Source organism: Loxodonta africana, chromosome 12, assembly GCF_030014295.1.
Source record: "Loxodonta africana isolate mLoxAfr1 chromosome 12, mLoxAfr1.hap2, whole genome shotgun sequence".
NCBI classification, from domain to species: domain Eukaryota; kingdom Metazoa; phylum Chordata; class Mammalia; order Proboscidea; family Elephantidae; genus Loxodonta; species Loxodonta africana.
In genome coordinates this window covers 84755257-84773965 of record NC_087353.1, presented here as the reverse complement: position 1 = coordinate 84773965, position 18709 = coordinate 84755257, and positions in this window count along the sequence as shown.

Genomic DNA, 18709 nt, shown 5'->3' with positions numbered 1-18709 from the left:
ACTGGATAAACAAATGTGGTACAAACACCCAGTGGAATACTACTCAGCCATCAAGAGAAAAAAAGTCCTGGTGCAGCCACGACATGGAGGAACCTTGAAAACATGCTGAGGCAAGTAAGTCAGTTGCAAAAGGACAAATACTGCATAATTCCACTTATATGAAATAAGCAAATATATAGAAATCAAACTTTATTAATGGTTACCAGGAGTCAGAGGGAGGCGATGGGGGAGTTTTTGTTTAGGGGTCATCGAGTTTATGTTAATGGTGATGAATGATCTGGAAAAGGGTGGCAAGAATGGTTGTACAACTTGAAGAACGAAATCACTGAATGTACTGTAGAAATTGTTGAGATGGCATATGTATTGTTACATATATTTTATGTACACACAAAGTCAGGACAGGCTAAACTCTTTGGAACCAAGGATAGGACAGAAGGCTGCTTTTGGGGATGGGGGTCCCCGTCCATTACAACCACCACACACAGGGTCTCTGAGTCCGGCCAGCTGCAAACCCCGAGACACAGCCACCACCTTGGGTCCTGCCTGATAGGACAGGGGCTAAGGAGCAGGAATCAGCTCTTGGCTGGTCTTGGGTAGGGGCTGGGGTGGGGGTAGATAGGAGGGTATTTGGGAAGGAACAGCCCCTCTGAGCCCCTTCTGGGCCAGGCAGTGGTGCTGCTCCAGGGGTGATGGGATCGCCAGGTAAGGGAACACTGGACTTCTTGGGCACCTGCAGGAAGCAGAGGCCCTGGACAGGTAAGAGCCCCAGAAGGAGATTTGCTCCCAGACAAGAGAACCAGCAAGACTGAGCAGGAAGGGGAGGCAGCTGGGCTCCTCTTGTCTCCTTCCCTGTCCCAGAGGCCCTTCAGCCCTGCCCTCTCCCAGCCCCAGAAGTTGGCCTTCATCTCCCTCTCCCTGGATCTGGCCAGGGCAGGGCTGGACTGAGGTGTTGCAGGAGAAGGAGAGATAGACTGGCCGTGGCAAAACCTCCTCCTCCACCACACTGGGTTTGCCACTCCCCAACGTGCCGCACTTTTCACGTGTGGCCTCATTCACCCTCAGGACAATTTAGAAGGTTGGTACAATCGCTGTGCCCATTTCACGACTGGCGAACTGGGTCACAGAGCTGTTGGGTAACCTGGCCAAGGTCACACGACCCGGAAGTGGTGGGACCTGGAGTTAACCCAGGGGTACGTGTGGCTATGAAACCTGTGCTTTGAACCTAGAAGTTGTCAGAAAAAAGAGCCGAAGGCTGCAGAACCCGCTGCCCGCTGGGTCAGTCCCGCATGTGTGAGCGCGGCACTCCCTCTAGTGGCCAGCATGCCACAGTACAGGGCGGACAATTGGTCCACGGGGCGCTGGTGTCTGTCTGTCTCTCCACACACACACACACACACACACACACACACACACACACACACACACACACACACACACACACACACACACACAGATTCTCCCAGCGGAGACCACGTGATTTCCATCTTCTCCAGCTCGCTTACACTCCAGAGCACGTAGCCCATACCCAGCTGGTCCGCTCAAGGCCCCTGTCCCAATCCAGGCTCCTCTCCTTCCCCGCTGTGCCATCGCCAGGATGCCTTCTTGCGCCCTTCGTCCGTCTTTTTCTCTCTGTCACAGACTCGGTCTCTGTCTACTCTCATAGTTCTCAAATTCCGCTGATCTCTGGAGTCCCTGGGGAGTTTGAAAAATCCCGAAGCCCAGGCCACACCCCAAACCAATGAATCAGCACCTGGTTCCTCACCACTTTATACAAACCTCATGGGCGGGGGTGGGGTGGGGAGGAGGGGTGGGCGGCAGAGCTCTCAGGCAGAGGGGACACCTGACCTACGCTGGCCTCTCAGCTCCCCACCTCCTCCGGTCACCACTAACTGCCACTTGCCTCAGCCACCACTGCCAGGCTCACTCACACACCCCAGACCCCTGTAACACCTCCGCCCTACCTGTTCTGAGATCTCTATTTCGGTCACTCCCCTTTCTGGTTCCCCCACCCCATCCTCCTCATCACTTGTCCTGATAAGGGATGGCAACAACCTCATTGGGACTGCAACTGCCAACACCGCTCCCACCAGTCCCCTTCTGTGGTGACCATACACCTGGTCCTGCTTGGGCTTCACAGACCATCACCATAGCTGCTCCCCAGGAAGTGCCCCAACTCCATGCCCACCTCTCCTGCTGTAGCACCTGTTGGGCAGTAGGCCAACCACAGGCCTGCTGCCTACCTGCGCCAGCTGGTCTCTGCGTTGCCACTCCCAGTCACACCCAGGCTGTCAGCTTCCCCTTTAATTCATGGTCTCCTGTCTCAGAGGGGCACTCATTACAGCCCTACAAACCACCATGCCATTTGCATTGCTTTCCCCCTTCTTTCTGAGCAGTGCTTCTCAAACTTTAATTTACCTATGAGTCTCCAGAGGATCTTGGTGAGGCCAGAGAGCCTGCGTTTCTAACCAGCTCCCTGGAGGTGCTGAAGCTGCTGGTCGGTCTGCAGACCTCACTCTGGGTGGTGAAGTCTTGATGACTTTTTCCCCATCTTCTCCTCTCTCCTCAAACTTTGGCTCCCACGTCACAGAGAAAACAGATGCCATTCCTTTGCCTTCCACCTACAAACCACAAACCCACCTAGCTCCTTGATCCTCCTCAGCTTTGGCTTCATTCCAACTGCTTCAATGGAGGCCAGTTCCTTCTCCTTTCTGAGGCCAGCCCCCTCCACGTGGGTGCTGGAACCATACCCTCCCCATTTAAGGATCTCATTGCTTCAGATTTTCCCTCTCCCAGCTCTGTCTGCTGTGCCCATTCTCGGGGATCATCCCATGGGCACCCATGTTCTCTGAGCTCACCCCTGGGCGCCCACACTCTAGCATCTCCTCCTGGGCTCACATCTCCATTCATTTCTTGGGCCACTTGCTCAGTAAAACATCTCAATGGAGCTGTCTTCCTTATCTCTGCTCTGCCATGCCCAGCTGCTCTTTTGTTATTGTTATCTTCATTTTCCTTTTTTAAATATACCGTTAATTTTTATTCAACATGCCCATAGTTTAGAAAAAAACATAAGCAGCCCCCATTCTCATTTCCTACTTCTTAGAGACAACCGTTTTAACTCTTTTAGTGATCATTATTAGTAATTTTTACCTCCGCATTTCCTATACGACTTGTCTACATGGCTTCGTTTTCCATTTTAGGTTACCTATCAACTTCCCACTTTGGAAGATGAGGATTTTAGCTGCCTTACATCTACTCCCGCTCCAACTCTCCTGCTTCCCACCTCACTACACTTTCAATACAGTTGTAGCAAAATGTTGGTAACATCAGTAGTGTTTACATATTCTAGAAGCATTATTTATAGGTCTGTGTGGCATACTATGGTTTCTTTCCCTTTTTGCATGAAAGTTTTGTTTTCCTGAGCTTAAGGACTTTGTTTTTGCTTGGTTTTCTATGAAAAAAACTATGAGTTTATGTCTAATTCAACCCCACATTCTCCCCTAGTTGTGTATTATCTCTCAAAAGTTCAAACGCATTAGGTATTCCATTTCATTTCCTTGAAGAAATCTCTTCTAGAAACCTTCTGACTTATTCCAATGCAAACTGCCTACACTCCAGGCCTGCTGCCCAGAGATGCTGCCCTGGGATCTCCCTTCACCATTACCCAGGGATTCTTTCTCTTGCGTTGGATCCCCTGTTTCCTAGATCCTAGGTCTTACTCTTTCTTGGCTTACTTCCTTGTTTTAGTGCAACACATCCTGCCGTAGTAGCTTTCTTAAGAAAGGGTGCATGAGAGATAAATTTTTTGAGCCCTTGAAAATGTGAAAACATCTTTTTTCTGTTGTTGTCATAGTTAGGTGCCATCAAGCTGGTTCTGACTCAACAATCCTATCTGCAACAGAACGAAACACTGTCCGGTCTTGTGCCATCCTCATAATCTTTGCTATGTTTGAACTCATTGTTAAAGCCACTGTGTCAGTCCATCTCATTGAGGGTCTTTCTCTTTTTTGCTGACCCTCTACTTTACCAAGCATGATGTGCTTCTCCAGGAACTGATCCCTCCTGATAACATGTCCAAAGTATGTAAGATTAAGTCTCTCCATCCTCCCTTCTAAGGACCATTCTGGCTGTACATCCTCCAAGACAGATCTGTTTGTTTTTCTGGAAGTCCATGGTATATTCAGTATTCTTTGCCAACACCATAATTCAAAGGCATCAACTCTTCGGTCTTCCTTATTCATTTTCCAGCTCTCACATGCATACGAGGAGATTGAAAATACCATGGCTTGGGTAAGGTGCACCTTACTCCTCAAAGTGATATCTTTGCTTTTAAACACTTAAAAAAATTTTTTTTGCAGCAGATTTACCCAGTGCAAATCATTGTTTGATTTCTTGACTGCTTCCATGGATGTTGATGTGGATCCAAATTAAATGAAATCCTTGACAAATTCAATATTTTCTCTGTTTATCATGATGATACTTTTTGGTCCAGTTGTGAGGATTTTTGTTTTCTTTATGTTGAGATGTAATTCATACTGAAAGCTACAGTCTTTGCTCTTCATCAGTAAGTGCTTTAAGTCCTTTTCATTTTCAACAAGCAAGGTTGTGTCATTTGCATATCACAGGTTGTTAATGAGTCTTCCTCCAATCCTGATACCATGTTCTTCTTCTACGCTCACTTTATTAATAATTTGGTTAGGTAGAGGATTCTAAGCTGAAAATAATTTTCTTTCGTACTTCTGAAAACATAGCCTTCTGGTTTCCAGGATTGCTTTTGAGAAGTCTGATGCCATTATGATTCTTAAACTTTTGTAGGATTTTCTTCTTGTCCCTGTGTTCTGAAATTTAACAGTGATTGGTCTTGGCATGGGTCCATTTTTTGCCTCTGCTTGGGCACTCAGTGGGCCCCTTCAATCTGGAAACTCAGGTCCTTCCATTCTGAGAAATATTTGAAATATTTCTTTGGCCTTTCTCTCCTCTGTTTTATTTTCCTGGAACTCTTTTTTTCAGATGTTAGATTCCTGGACTGATCCTCTAATTTCCTTACCTTTTCTTTCCTATTTTTCACTTTGTGGCAGCCATGGAGGTGCCCTACATGGTTCTTGTTTCAAGAAAGAATTTGTCATTCAGTTGTGAGGAATGGAGTTGGCTGACAACTTCTAACTACAATGCCTTTGGGATCTGCCATAGCATTTGAGCCAAGACAAAGATCTTCTTGCGCAGCCCTGGCCAGTGATTGAGCTTAGCAGGAGTACTAGAGCCTGGCCATTTCTGCCCAGTGTGGGATTCCTCTAATGGGCAGTCTTTGATCTGGAGCTCCCCACTGGGCTGGTCAAGACTTTGTTAGATCTGCATAAAGTCTGAGGCTCTCCCTGCTCAGACTTCCCTCTTTCCTTCTGTTTTCTTCCCTTTTTCCTTTCACAGGTGTCAGGTCAACATCATGGTCTGAAGACTCTCCCTGCTTAATCCTGCTTTTTCCTCTTTTATGTTCCACAGGCATTAACCCCCTAAACTTCTTTCATTTCTAACTCTATCTCAGCATCTGTTTAGTGGAGGACCCAGACTGACACACATATCTTTATCTTTTTGCTCTACTTTTGGGAAAATTTCCTCAACTTTATCTTTTAACTCAGGAATCAGCAAACTTTTTCTGTAAAGGGCCCAATTGTAAAGGCGTTGCTGGTGGGAGGCATTGCAGGTGTGGGATTTACTGTTAATTTGGTCTTTGTCCTTGGTGCTTGAGAGAGAACCTCTGAAACCCTGGAATTTCTCCAGTGATTGAAGTGTCTTTTATCTGTAATGGCTCCAGATCACACCTGAGGTTTTAAGCTAATGGGATGACTCTTGGGTGGTGGCTGGCCAGGCCAGAAAGTCCATTGAGGGTCGTCAGCCTGACCTTAGGGGAGGAGGGATGGAGGTTTAATCAATCATGCCTACGTAGTGAGACCCCATTAAAGGCTCTGGACATGGAAGCTCCCTGAGCTTCAGTTAGTGAAAGACATTGGTGCTTGGGAGAGTAGTGTGTCCTTTGGGACGTGGAAGTTTCACATTGCATCTCTTTATCTGTATCCTTTTTGCTATAATAATCATAAATATAATACTTTCCTGAGTTCTGTGAGTCATTCTAGAGAATTATTGAACCTGAGGGAGTAGAAGGAGCCAGCAGGTCAAAAATGAGGGAAGCCCTGGGGACCCCCAAGCTTATGGCTGGCATCCTGAAGGGGTAGTGAGAAAGCCCAAATTTATAGCCAGCAGATCAAAAGTGAGGGGAGCCTTGGGGACCCCCAAAGTTATGGCTGGCATCCTGAGGGAGTAGTGGGAAATCTCTGAATTTTTAGCCAGCAGGTCAGAGGTGAGAGGGGCCTGGGGACCCCCAAGCTTGTAGCTGGCACCTGAAGTCTTGGGCAGACTTGGCATTATGGAAGACTGTGCCCTTTAACTTGTGAGGAATGACCTAGATCTGGGTAGTTAGGGTCAAAGGAAGAAGTACTGCATGTGCAGTTGGTGTCTGAACAGAAGTGGAACAAAATTGAATTGATATTAAATTGGATTAATCTCTCTACAGTGGGCTATAGGTCTTTGTCATAGCTACTCACCTCTATCATTGTAGTGTGAAAGCAGATGTAGACATTACATAAACTAATGGGTGTAGCTGTGTTCCAATAAAACTTTATTTACAAAACCAGGAGGAGGGCTAGATTTGGGCTGTAGTTTGCCAACCCTTGTTCTAACCTTTTTAAATAAGTTTTTTGTTTCTGCTATGGTATTCTTTTTTATTTTATTTTTATCTTTTTATTGTACGTTAGATGAAAGTTTACAGAACGAGTTTCTCATTAAACAGTACACATATTGTTTTATGACATTTGTTAACAGCCCCATGACATGTCAACACTCTCCCTTCTCGACCTTGGGTTCCCTATTACCAGTTTTCCTGTCCCCTCCTGCCTTCTAGTCCTTGTCCCTGGGCTGTTGTTTCATTTTGTTTTATGGGCCTGTCTAATCTTTGGCTGAAAGGCGAACCTTGGGAGTGACTTCATTACTGAGCTAAGACGGTGTTCTGCTATGGTATTCTTAATTTTCAAGAACTTTTTCCTTTGTTTTGTTTGTTCTCAGCTTTTTTTTTCATCGTTGCAATGTATTTTTTTAAATCTCTGAATATATTAATGATAGTTTTGTTTTTAAGCTTACTTTTCCCTGAATAGTCTCTGATTCCTCTGAATTGTGTTTTTCTGTTTGTTTTTGTTCTGTCTCTTATATTGGAGGCTTTTCTCAAATGTTGATGATGCCTGGCTATCTGCTCGTGTTTAAGAGAGTTAAAAAGCTGATAGAAGTTAGAATAGTTATTGCTTCTGTGTATATGTGGAAGGAGGTTGTTGAGTGGGGCATGATAAAACTTTCTGGGGGCATGGATACATTATATCTTGAATGAGGTGTGGTTTACACTGATGTATAGATTTGTCATAACTCATTCAACTGACCTCTTAAGATCTTTGCATTTCGCTGTAAGTAAATTATACCACAATTAAAAAATAAAAACGCAATTTATAAAAGCAAGCTGATAAGGAGACCTGTGCTTGGGTGTGGGGTGGGGTGGTTGTCTCAGGAGTTCAATACAGGAAATTTTGTTTGGGTTTTTTCATTGGGAATTTCCTGATGTCAACATACTTAGGTATATTGAGTTGGCTAGTTGTATTCTAAGATAAAACTTAGAACTAACACATACAGAAAAAAGAAATTTGGAGGAAATAGAAGCTATGCAGGGAGAAGAAAACAAACACAAAACAAAACAAAAATGATAGCAAAATACTCATTAATCTATTCAGAGATTGAAGGGAATAAGCTCTGGAGTTTCTTGCCTGGAGAGTTGAGGGCTGACTCAGAGCTCTGGGAGCCAAGAGGGGGAAGAAAGCCTGAGGCTAGGGGAGGGCTCTCCACATTCAGCATGCAACATCACAGTCATCCCTCTGTTTGGGTATAGTAACTCCCCACTAGGAGTCCTTGGGTAGCACAAACAGTTAAGCACTCACTTGATGACAAGCTGAAAAGTTGGTGATTTGAACCCACCCAGAGGCACCTTGGAAGAAAGGCCTGGCGACCTGCTCCCAAAAGGTGACAGCCTTGAAAACCCTGTGGAACCATAAGAACTACATGGTGTCTGCTACCAGTACTGACTGTTCTGACTGAGGCAATAATAGATGGACCCTGAGAGAATGAGAGAAAAATGCAGAACAGAACCTCAAATTCCTAAAAAAGAAAACAGACTTACTGAACCAGCTGAGACTGGAGAACTCCCTGATGTTATTGCCCTGAGATACTCTTTAAACCTTGAACTGAAACTACTCCAGGAGGTCACCTTTTAGCTAAATAACAGATTAGCTCACAAAATAAAGAATACCACCCATGAGTACTGTGCTTCTTTAAAAAATCATCTATATGAGACCTGAGTAAAAACAAGTAAAATGAGGCACTTGACTAAAGTAAAAAACGTCTGCTTTAGAGTTTGGGACCCTACTCCATCTTGTCTCTTTTAATACATGCAAACAAACCCCTGACTTATTCTTTAAGGCCTGTGACTAAATATAAACTAAAAAAAAGTTTTCTCCTTTTCTCTGCAGTTAAGCTGAGAAAAAGCTGAGAGGACAACAACAAACTGTGATGGTTAAGGTTGTGTGTCAATTTCACTGAGCCATGATTCTCAGAGGTTTGGCAGTTATGAGGTAGTTTGGTAGCTATATAATAATGTAATCACCTCCATGATGAGATTTGCTGTGAGTAGCCAATCAGCTGAAAGTGAGTTTCCTTGGGGGTGTGGCCTGCATCCAATATAGGTGGACTTTCTAGCAAAGCTGTTGGCTCTTGCTTGCTGTAGATCCCACAGATGGCTCTTGTTCACCTGACCTCTAGTTCCTGGGACTTGAGTTAGCAGCTTACCTGCTGATCTTGGGATTTCTGACCCTCCACAGCCTGTGAGCAAGAGGCCTGCTGTCTGACCTGCTGATCTTGGATTCACCAGCCCCTGCAGCCACATGAGTTAGGAGAAGCCTCCAGTCTGACCCACGGACTTGGGACTTTCCAGCCTCTACAACCGCATGAGCCATTTCCCTGGTATAAAACTCTCTCTATATGCATATTTATACACTTCACTGGTTTTGCTTCTCTAGAGAAGCCAGCCTAAGACACTGTGTCACAAGAGCTATCAAGACCCTTCCTGAAACAATATCTCAAGAAAAAGGCCTTGATGTTGATGCTTATCTAGGTCTCCTAGGCAACTGCTGACAAGAAAAATTTCACCTGAGCAAACTGTTTCTGCGGGAGAAATGTCCTGTAACCACCCCCTTCCTAGCCCCCACTTCTAGTAAACCTGCCTTGTGTTAATCTAAGTTTGAAATGTCCAGTCAAAATAGTACATTTCAAATTCTTTGTTTTCACTCTTTAAAAGGTCTCCACGCTTCGCCATTTTAGATAACGTTTGTTCACTCTGCAAAATTAGATGCTTCTTCCAGTCTGGACTGTTATCAAACCTTCAATAAATCTCCTTACTTTAACAAAGTGTTTATTACTCTTAGATGTAAAAGGGCAACTCGTACAGAAGGGACCCTAAGGAGAATTTGTCTCTGTAACTTCCAAGACGACAGGGACTTTGTGTGAAATGGCACCAAGCTGGGCCGTTTTGGGGCCCTCTATCTCCAAGGTGGATTCCAGAGTGCACCAAGATAAATACCTCTCAGGTCTGAGCCTTCTGCTCTTTTTGCACAGAAGCTCCTTCCTGAGTTTTATTGTAGGATTTGTTGTCTATGTGTCTGTCTCCTTTTAGTTCATATGTGAATTTGGGTATACTGACCAAGACATCAGTTCATGTCTGTAACTTGATCGCTGCCTAGGAATCTCAGAATCTTGCATTTGGTTGACTCTGAGAAACTGAATGTAAAGATCAAGTTTGGATTTTCTTGTGTGCACATTTTGTTCTATCCGTCTGACAGTTTGGAAAAAATCAATAGCCACTTTGAGAATCTTTTGGACTTTCTGCTCTTGTTTTCTCTCTCTCTTTTTTTCCTGCTTGCACATGCAGGTTGATGGTTTTTGCAGGTGTGCCTATTTTGACTAGTTCATTTGTCTGTTTGTAAGCAATTTAAAGTTGGTTAAATCTTCTTAAAGCCTTAACTCCCTTATTTATACCACCAGCTAGTCTATATAAGGAAACCTGGTGGTGTAGTGGTTAAGTGCTACAGCTGCTAACCAAAATGTTGGCAGTTCAAATCCATCGGGTACTCCTTGGAAACTCTATGGGGCAGTTCTACCCTGTCCTATAGGGTCACTATGAGTTGGAATTGACTCGATGGCAATGGGTTTGGTTTTTTTTTAGTCTATATATAAGGAACCCTGGTGGCACAGTGGCTAAGAACTATGGTGAGCTACAGCTGCTAACCAAAAGGTGGGCGGCTTGAATGCACCAGCCACTCCTTGGAAGCCCTATGGGGCATTTCTTCTCTGTCCTGTAGGGTCGTTATGAGTTGAAATCGACTGATGGCAACAGATTTTGTTTTTTCGTTTTTGTTTTTTAATCTATAAATGGTCAGACAGAAGGCAGGGCTGCCTCAGTGTTGCTGGGCAACCAGACTGACTGTGCCACCTGCATTTAAGGTGATAGAGACAGCTCCATAAATAATTCAGAGCTCTGCAAACTTCACCCAAAGCTTCTGGCCTTTGAAATTAATTGCCATGATGCTGATTTAAAGTTCATGTTTAAAAACAACTATAAGCTGAATATACTTAAAAATTTAGAATCTCAGTGATCACTTTAAGGAAATGAGTTCCCATTTTATGTTGTCTTCTCAACTCTCTGAGGAACTTTTGTTTGATGCTAAGAAACTAAATTACTTCTGTTGTGTAAAAAACAAACAAACCGAACCCATTGCCTTCAAGTCGATTCCGACTCATAGTGACCCTGTAGATAGAGTAGAACTGCCCCATAGAGTTTCCAAGGAGCACCTGGTGGATTTGAACTGCCAACCTTTTGGTTAGCAGGCATAGCATTTAACCACTATGCCACCAGGCTTTCCTATGTTGTGTAGTATTATGTAAACCTGAGTCTAAAGTGGGTCCCACAAGTTGATAGATTTATGTCATTTTCCTGTTTCACTTTGTGTTGAAAACTTGCCTCTAATGTTATGTTTGAGTTTCTGTATTTCACAAAGTTAACGGCCATGGCTGGCAGTTACTGTTTTTCATGAAGCTGTCTTTTCTCTTCCAATAAAAACTACTTTTTGTGCCTGGGCTTTTAGTAATTACTCTGAGAAACTTTGATATAAATTATTTTAAAAATGCGCTGAAAAAAGAGGAATTGCTTATTTTAATTGATACAGCAAAGCCTTAAAAAGAAACAAATTATTCTAAGGTCTTTACCTTTAAAATCTTTGCTTTAAATAACTTAAGTATTGTTTCTCAGTAATCTGTAATAAACTCCTGACAACTTTAAAACTTCATAGAAACCTGTGAAGGATTTGTTTCTTTTTTTTTTTTAATAATAATAATACAAAAATGTTTATTTAATATGTTATGAGTTACATAAAACATGTTGCCAAATCAGAAGAAGTGCCAAATTTTCTTTGAGTTAAAGCTGATATGTCAACAATATTTACATGGTACTAAACAAACAAGGACATGATATTATGTCATAATTTTATTATTTCAATTGCTAACTTGGTTGCAACTTAATTTCTTTTTAAATCTAGTATCATCAAGCCAATAATTTAACTGAGGAAATTCACATCATTTAAGATGTTTGAAGATGTAATAATCTTGGTATTTTGTGAATATGGTATTTATGCCTCAAGATTGTTATGTGTTATATCTGAAGCTCTTTACAAATGTTTTAAAGGTATTTTTGCCTAAATTGACTTTACTTAGTTTTACATTATTGTTGAAATTTCCATCAAGTCTTCCACTTAAAAGATAGTGTTATCCTAAGTTAATCACGGTCGTGTTAAGTTTTGTTATCTACAGATAGGTTTACTTTGCTGATTTGCTGAGACACATGAGTGTGATATTTTAACAGAAAATGACTATATAAACTTATAAAAAAAGACTATAATATTTCAGACACAGATGCTATTGGACTAAAACAAGATTTTAAAACTCTTATGTAGAAACTGACAAGAGTTTTTCAAGTTGCTACTGATCCAGAATAATATGAAACCAAAACTGACTACATGAGACTGAGTAAACTAAGAGAATTACCATAAGGTTTTTGTGAAAATATTACTGATGTTCAATGTTCTAACTTTTGAATGTAGAAAACCATTTTTATTTTCCTTTCACTCTTTTCATATACCAGTCAGTTATTTCAGTAACTAATAACATTTGTTGGTTACAGGATATCTCATAGATTGAAAGATGTTATAACACGTATCAAAGTTATAATTAAGTATATTCAGAATGTTTTTAACTAATTCCACCTACGAAGTGGCACAGTGGTTAAGCATTCAGATAGTAACTGAGAGGCTGGCATTTTGAACCCACCAGGTACTCTGAGAGACAGAGATGTGGCAGTCTTCTTCTGTAAAGATTTACAGCCTTGGAAACCCTATGGGCCAGTTCTACTCTGTCCTACAGGGTCACTATGAGTCAGAATCGACTCAACAGCAGTGGATGAACTCAAGAAATGAGTACAGAAATAACTATAATAAGAAAAGGAGTTCTTCAAACCAAACAGCCTTCTGTTACGTTGCTTATACCACGTCTAATATTGTTAGATGCTGTCAGCTTTTTATCCAAAACTCTGAGAAATGTTTTCACGGGTTAAAGAAGCTTTCAGTGACTGAAGACCAAAATCCCCAAATCTACCTGATATTGTTCCAAAGGATCATGTATGTTAGAAAATACATCAGTTGAAATAAATAAGTAAATCCCTGGAATTTAATTGGAAAAGACCATATGAAATTCTTTTACTAATCCTTATGCTGCTAAATTACAGAGTGTTAAGACGTAGATACACCTCTCCCAACTAAAGAAGACTGCGGCTCCTGTTTGGACTACCCAGCCCACCAGAAGACTCAAACTGAAATTCAAATATTAGGAGGGTCAGAAATAAATGACACCTAGTGTGAACTGTTGATCCCAAGACCTGTGGACCAGGATGCCTGTATTCACCTCAGCACTACACCTAAAATCTCACACAAATGCAGACAATTGAAATTATTGGGTTGTACCTTATAATGCTAACTCTAATTGTGCTACACCTAGTTAGTCTCTTCCCATGATGACTATTTTATAGAGACCCTTGAACTAACTGCTCTCTGCTTGATACTTACAGCCTTTAAAGTAACTTTGTTTTATTGACTTAAACTTGTAGAATGAAAATGTATTTGTTTCACCAATTAGTAATTTAAGCTATTGTTTCATTACTCACTTCTCACTCATGCAGGCTGTTGAGAGTCTTAAAATTTTATTTTTACTAACACTGATAGTTGTCATGAAATTACACTTGGGTTGCCTTATTCCTATGTAAAAAAATTTCCCTTGATAGTATTAGTTTCTTGTGTCCCCACTAGAGGCCATTATCCCCTGTCTAATACTTATAATCTTTAAAGTTATTTTCTTCTATGAACAGGAACTCATAAATTGTTCATTTTAACTTACTGATTTCATGCTAAAATTATTAGATAATACTGCATTAATCATCTTACTAATTCTAATAGCTACTGTTTTCCTGTTAAGAATAGTATATATGCCTTTAAATGAGAGAGGAATTTATTTTGGAATTGATATAATTTTTATGACCCTTATAATATGACCTTGTTAACTATTTTTGATTAATATTTTTACATTATAGAGCTTTCCTTAAGTATTCTGCTGGCTCTTGTAGCCCACATTGAAATTTGGCATTAGAATGCCCCAGAAAACCCACTCTTAATGTGGAAGTTCTAAACTCTTTCTTCCAGAAAGGGTGCAAGGGAAGAGTCTCTAAATATTTGGTTACTCACTCTAAGTTCCCACAGTATTATCAAAACTTCTCTGCAGAATGTGCAGGAAATACTTCTGGTTTTGTAACAAATTAAGGCATCTAATTATGCCCTAGCTAAAGATTAGGTTCAGCTGGTAAATAAGTCCATCCCTTATCCTGACAAAACGACTGAGAATTGTATGTTATGTACCCCTTCTAAGTATGTATTTGCATACAGAGGTCAATTCCCTTACACTTGGACCTATGTATATATGTAGAGAGAGAGAGAGGGAGACTGCCCATCTCTACAGTGAAATAGAGAAACCCCACATCCTGAATTAATCATTCAAAATAGTCAAGTTGTTCCTCTAATGTAGGCCCACTCTTTACTAACCCACCTCCAGAAGATCACAAAAACTGAATGTCAAACTATTGTATGATGAAGAGGTCCAGTGGTAGCCAACTATTAAAAAGAAACCAAGCAGTGCAAAGACTTGTCATGACCAGCAGCCACTTAAGAAGGACAATGTAAAAGCTCACTAAACGTACACAGCCACCAAAAGAAGAATACAGCCTTCAAGTGCATGCAGAAGAAACATTCATTCAAAACGTGATCAAAAGATGTTCATAGAAACCTTTGATCAAAAGGAGGAAATGAGTAAGAGCAAGTAAATTGAGGCACCTGACTAAAGTAAAAATGGCTGCTTCAGAGTTTGGGCCGTACTCCATCTTGCCTTTCTTTTAATATATGCAAACCCCTGACTATTTATTTATTTATTTTTGCATTAAGATGTTTATTACAATGTTATTATAAAGAAATGTATGTGTGACAACTCTGTGCCACACAAACACTCACGCACAGCGCTTTTTACCTTTCCCTTCTGGTACATGAACAGGGAAATCATATGCAGCCAGTGTTCGTAAGCAATAAATTCTCTCACTCTCCCAGCATAGGAAGCCTCTCTCCTAAAGCACCTTCACCCTGCTGGCCATTCACAACTCCCCCAAGGCAGCTGGTTCCAAAGCTGGACATTGTCCATTTTGAGAACTTTCTTCCTTCAAGTCCAAAATCTACCACCTTGGACATGTGTATTTTGTTCTGAATTGAGATTGCACACATACCTTCAATGTGATATGTTCAGCAAGCTTTACCAGCACTCTGTCATTCCTCATAGCTCCTGAGAGGAATTATAAACCTGCATCCCTTATCTACAATTCCAGTACTCTGAAAAAACAGTAAGTTTGACCCAAAACCTGACCTGAACCATCATAATCCTATTATAGTCTTTATCTCACTTAGTGTGATTACTCGTAATTTAGGTGCAAAAATATTGATGTGTTTGATTACAGGGCACTGCCCTGAATCCCAGTGAGGTATTTCTTAATATATGACATATGCATTATATCCTCCTTTTAAAATCTGAAAAATTCTGAATTCCAAAACACATCTGTCCCCAAAGGTTTCAAGTACGGATTAGGGATTTGTATGATTATTCCTGTAGTCTGAGAAAAGTGAAAAGAGTTGTTAGGGCTCTTTGTCACTCTAAAATCTTTGCTGCCAACACTATTCTTTACAGCCCTACAGGTTCTTACCGAGGAACTGACTTATTTTTTAAGGTCTGTGACTAAATGTAAACTAAAAAAAAAATTTTTCTCCTTTTCTCTGTGGTTAAGCTGAGAAAATAACTATAAACTGCTTCATAAGAGCTATCAAGATTCTACCTGAAATAATGTCTCAGGAAGAATGCCTTGATGCTAACTCTTGTCTAGCTCCTAGGCAGTTGCTGACAAGAAAATTTTCACTTGAGCAAATTGTTTGTAAGAGAGAAATGTCCTGTAACCACCTCCCCAGCCCTCACTTCCAGTAAACCCACCTTAGTGTTAATCTAGGTTTGAAATGTCCGATAAAATAGTTGTCTTAGTCATCTAGTGCTGCTGTAACAGAAATACCACAAGTGAATGGCTTTAACAAAGAACAATTTATTCTCTCACAGTCCAGTAGGCTAGAAGTTTGAATTCAGGGTGCTGGCTCCAGAAAAATGTTTTCTTTCTCTGTTGGCTCTGGAGGAAGGTCCTTGTCATCGCTCTTGCCTTGGTCTGAGAGCATCTCAGCACAGGAACCTCAGGTCCAAAGGATGAGCTCTGCTCCTAACACTGCTTTCTTGGTGGTATGAGGTCCCCCTCTCTCTCTGGTCACTTCTTTTAGATCCCAAATGAAACTGGTTTAAGACACTATATAATTTTGTAGATTAGATCTAATTAGATGCTAATCTAATTAGATGCTAATCCATCCCACTGACATCATAGTGATGGGGTTTACTACACACAGGGAAATCACATCAGATGACAAAATGGTAGACAATCATAAAATCCTGGGAATCATGACCTAGCCAAGTTGACAGATATTTTTCGGGGACACAATTCAGTCTACGACAATAGTACATCCCAGATTCTTTGTTCTCACCCTTTAAAAGGTCTCCACAGCTTCGCCATTTTGGGAAGTATTTGTTCGCTCTGTAAAATCAAACGTTTTTCCCAGTCCTGACTCTTATCAAACCTTCAATAAATCTCCTTAGTTTACTTTAACAGAATAAGGATTTACTAGACAGACCAAATGGCCAACAATCACTTTAAAACAAAGATGAGAACGTAAGGGGGCAGGGAAACTAGATTCATGGAAAAGAAACAACCAGAACGGAAATATTGAGAATGCTCACTCATTTGTGAAGAATATAACCAATATCACTGAACAACTTGTGTAGATATTGTTGGGTAGGAACCTAAACTGCTGTGTAAACCTTCACTGAAAGCACAAGAAAATATTATTAAAACAAAACAAAAGCCCTATGGAGCCAGTTTCTGAGCTGAGAAGGGCGTCTGAGGATTGAAGCACTTCCTAAGCCTCCTTCTAGTTTTTAGCCCCATCTTTACTCTCATTTCCAGAGGTCCTCATTCGTTCATATTGGCGCCTTTGGGAGGTTCTTTGGGGTACATTGTGGTGCTCCTTGGCTTTCCCCACTCCCAGTTTAGGATTTAGTTAAGGTGCCACTTTGTTGATCTGCTAAATCAGTTACCTCAAATCTACCTGCTTTCCAGATTCCATACTTTTGTTACTATTGTCTCTGTTTTCAAAGAATTCGTTCTTGCTGATCCATACTGTGGCAAGGGATCATTACCAACTCCCCGAAATGTTCACATCCTAACCCCTGGAACCTGCGAAGATGCTGCCTTACAAGGCAGAAGGGACTCTGCAGACTTGATTAAGGTTAAGGACTTTGTGATGGGAGATTATCCTGGATTACCCAGGTGGGCCCAGCCTAGTCACGTGAATCATCAGAAGCAGAGAACTCTTCTCAGCTGTGGTCAGAGCAAGCGATGTGACAACGGCAGCAGAGTCAGAGAGATGGAACGTGGCTGGAGGAAGGGGCCACGAGCCAAGGAATGCAGGTGACCTCTGGCAGTTAGAAAAGACAAGGAAATAGATTCTCCTCTACAGTTTCCAGAAAGAAACGCAGCCCTGTAAAACACCTTGATTTTAGTCCAGTGAAACCTGGGTTGGACTTCTGACCTATAGAACTGTAAAATACATTGTGTTGTTTTAAGCCACTAAATTTGCATTGTTACGGCAGCAATAGAAGACGAATGCACACACTTTAAAAAAAAGGTCATTCACTATCCTTTCAATGAGGAGTCCCTTGGAGGTGCAAATGGTTGAGCACTCATTTACTAACTGAAATGTTGGCAATTGGAGCCCACTGAGAGGCACCTTGCAAGAAAGACCTGGAAGTCTGTTTCTGAAAAGTTACAACCATGAAAATCCTATGGAGTGCAGTTCTACTCTGAAACATATGAGATTGCCATGAATTGGAATCAACTCGATGCCAACTGGCTTGGCTTTTTTGGTCCTTTTAATGCTGTTTAAGGAGATGGAGAGATGTATAACTATTTAATCCACCATTTTGAACCAGAAGTCCACTGAAACCTGATTTTGTCTCCACCTCCTCATGAAATGTTCTTATCAAAGTCATCTGTGACTTCTATGTCACTAAATCTATTCTCATTTTCCTTGAATGTTTAGCAGCAGCTTTTGAGCCAGTAGATACTCTCTCCCTCGTTCTTGAGACACCCTTCTCTGACTTCCATGACTGTGCACATCCCTGGTTTTCCTCCACTTTACCAGCTGCTCTTTCCCCACCACCCTGTAGGGTTCTCTTCTCCATGACCTCTGAATTTTGAAATCCTCAGGGCTTGATCCTGGAGCCTCTTCTCTCCCCCTCTCTCTGGTGTGATCTCACCCAACAGATAGCTTTAACACTGTCTTTATGCTGATGACTCCCTTAGTTTCCTTGGGCTGCTGCAACAAATGACCACAATCTGGGTGACTTAAAGCACCAGAAATCTATTCTCTCACAGTCTAGAGGCCAGAAGTCAGGAATCAAGGTGTCGGATGGTTGGTTCCTTTTGGAGGCTCTGAGGGAGAATCTGTTCCCTGCCTTCTAGCTTCTGGTAGTTGCCAGCAACCCTTGGTGTTCTTGGGTTGTTGCTGCAGCACTCCAAACTCTGCCTCCACTGTCATATGGTCTTCTTCCCTGTGTGTCTCTGTCTCTGTGTCTTTACATGGCCTTCTTATAAGGACACCAGTCATTGGATTTAGGGCCCACCCTAATTCAGTATGATCTCATTTTCACTTAGCTAATCATATCTGCAAAGATCCTATTTCCAAATGAGGTCACATTCTAAGATTCTGGGTGAACATGAATTTGTAGGAGG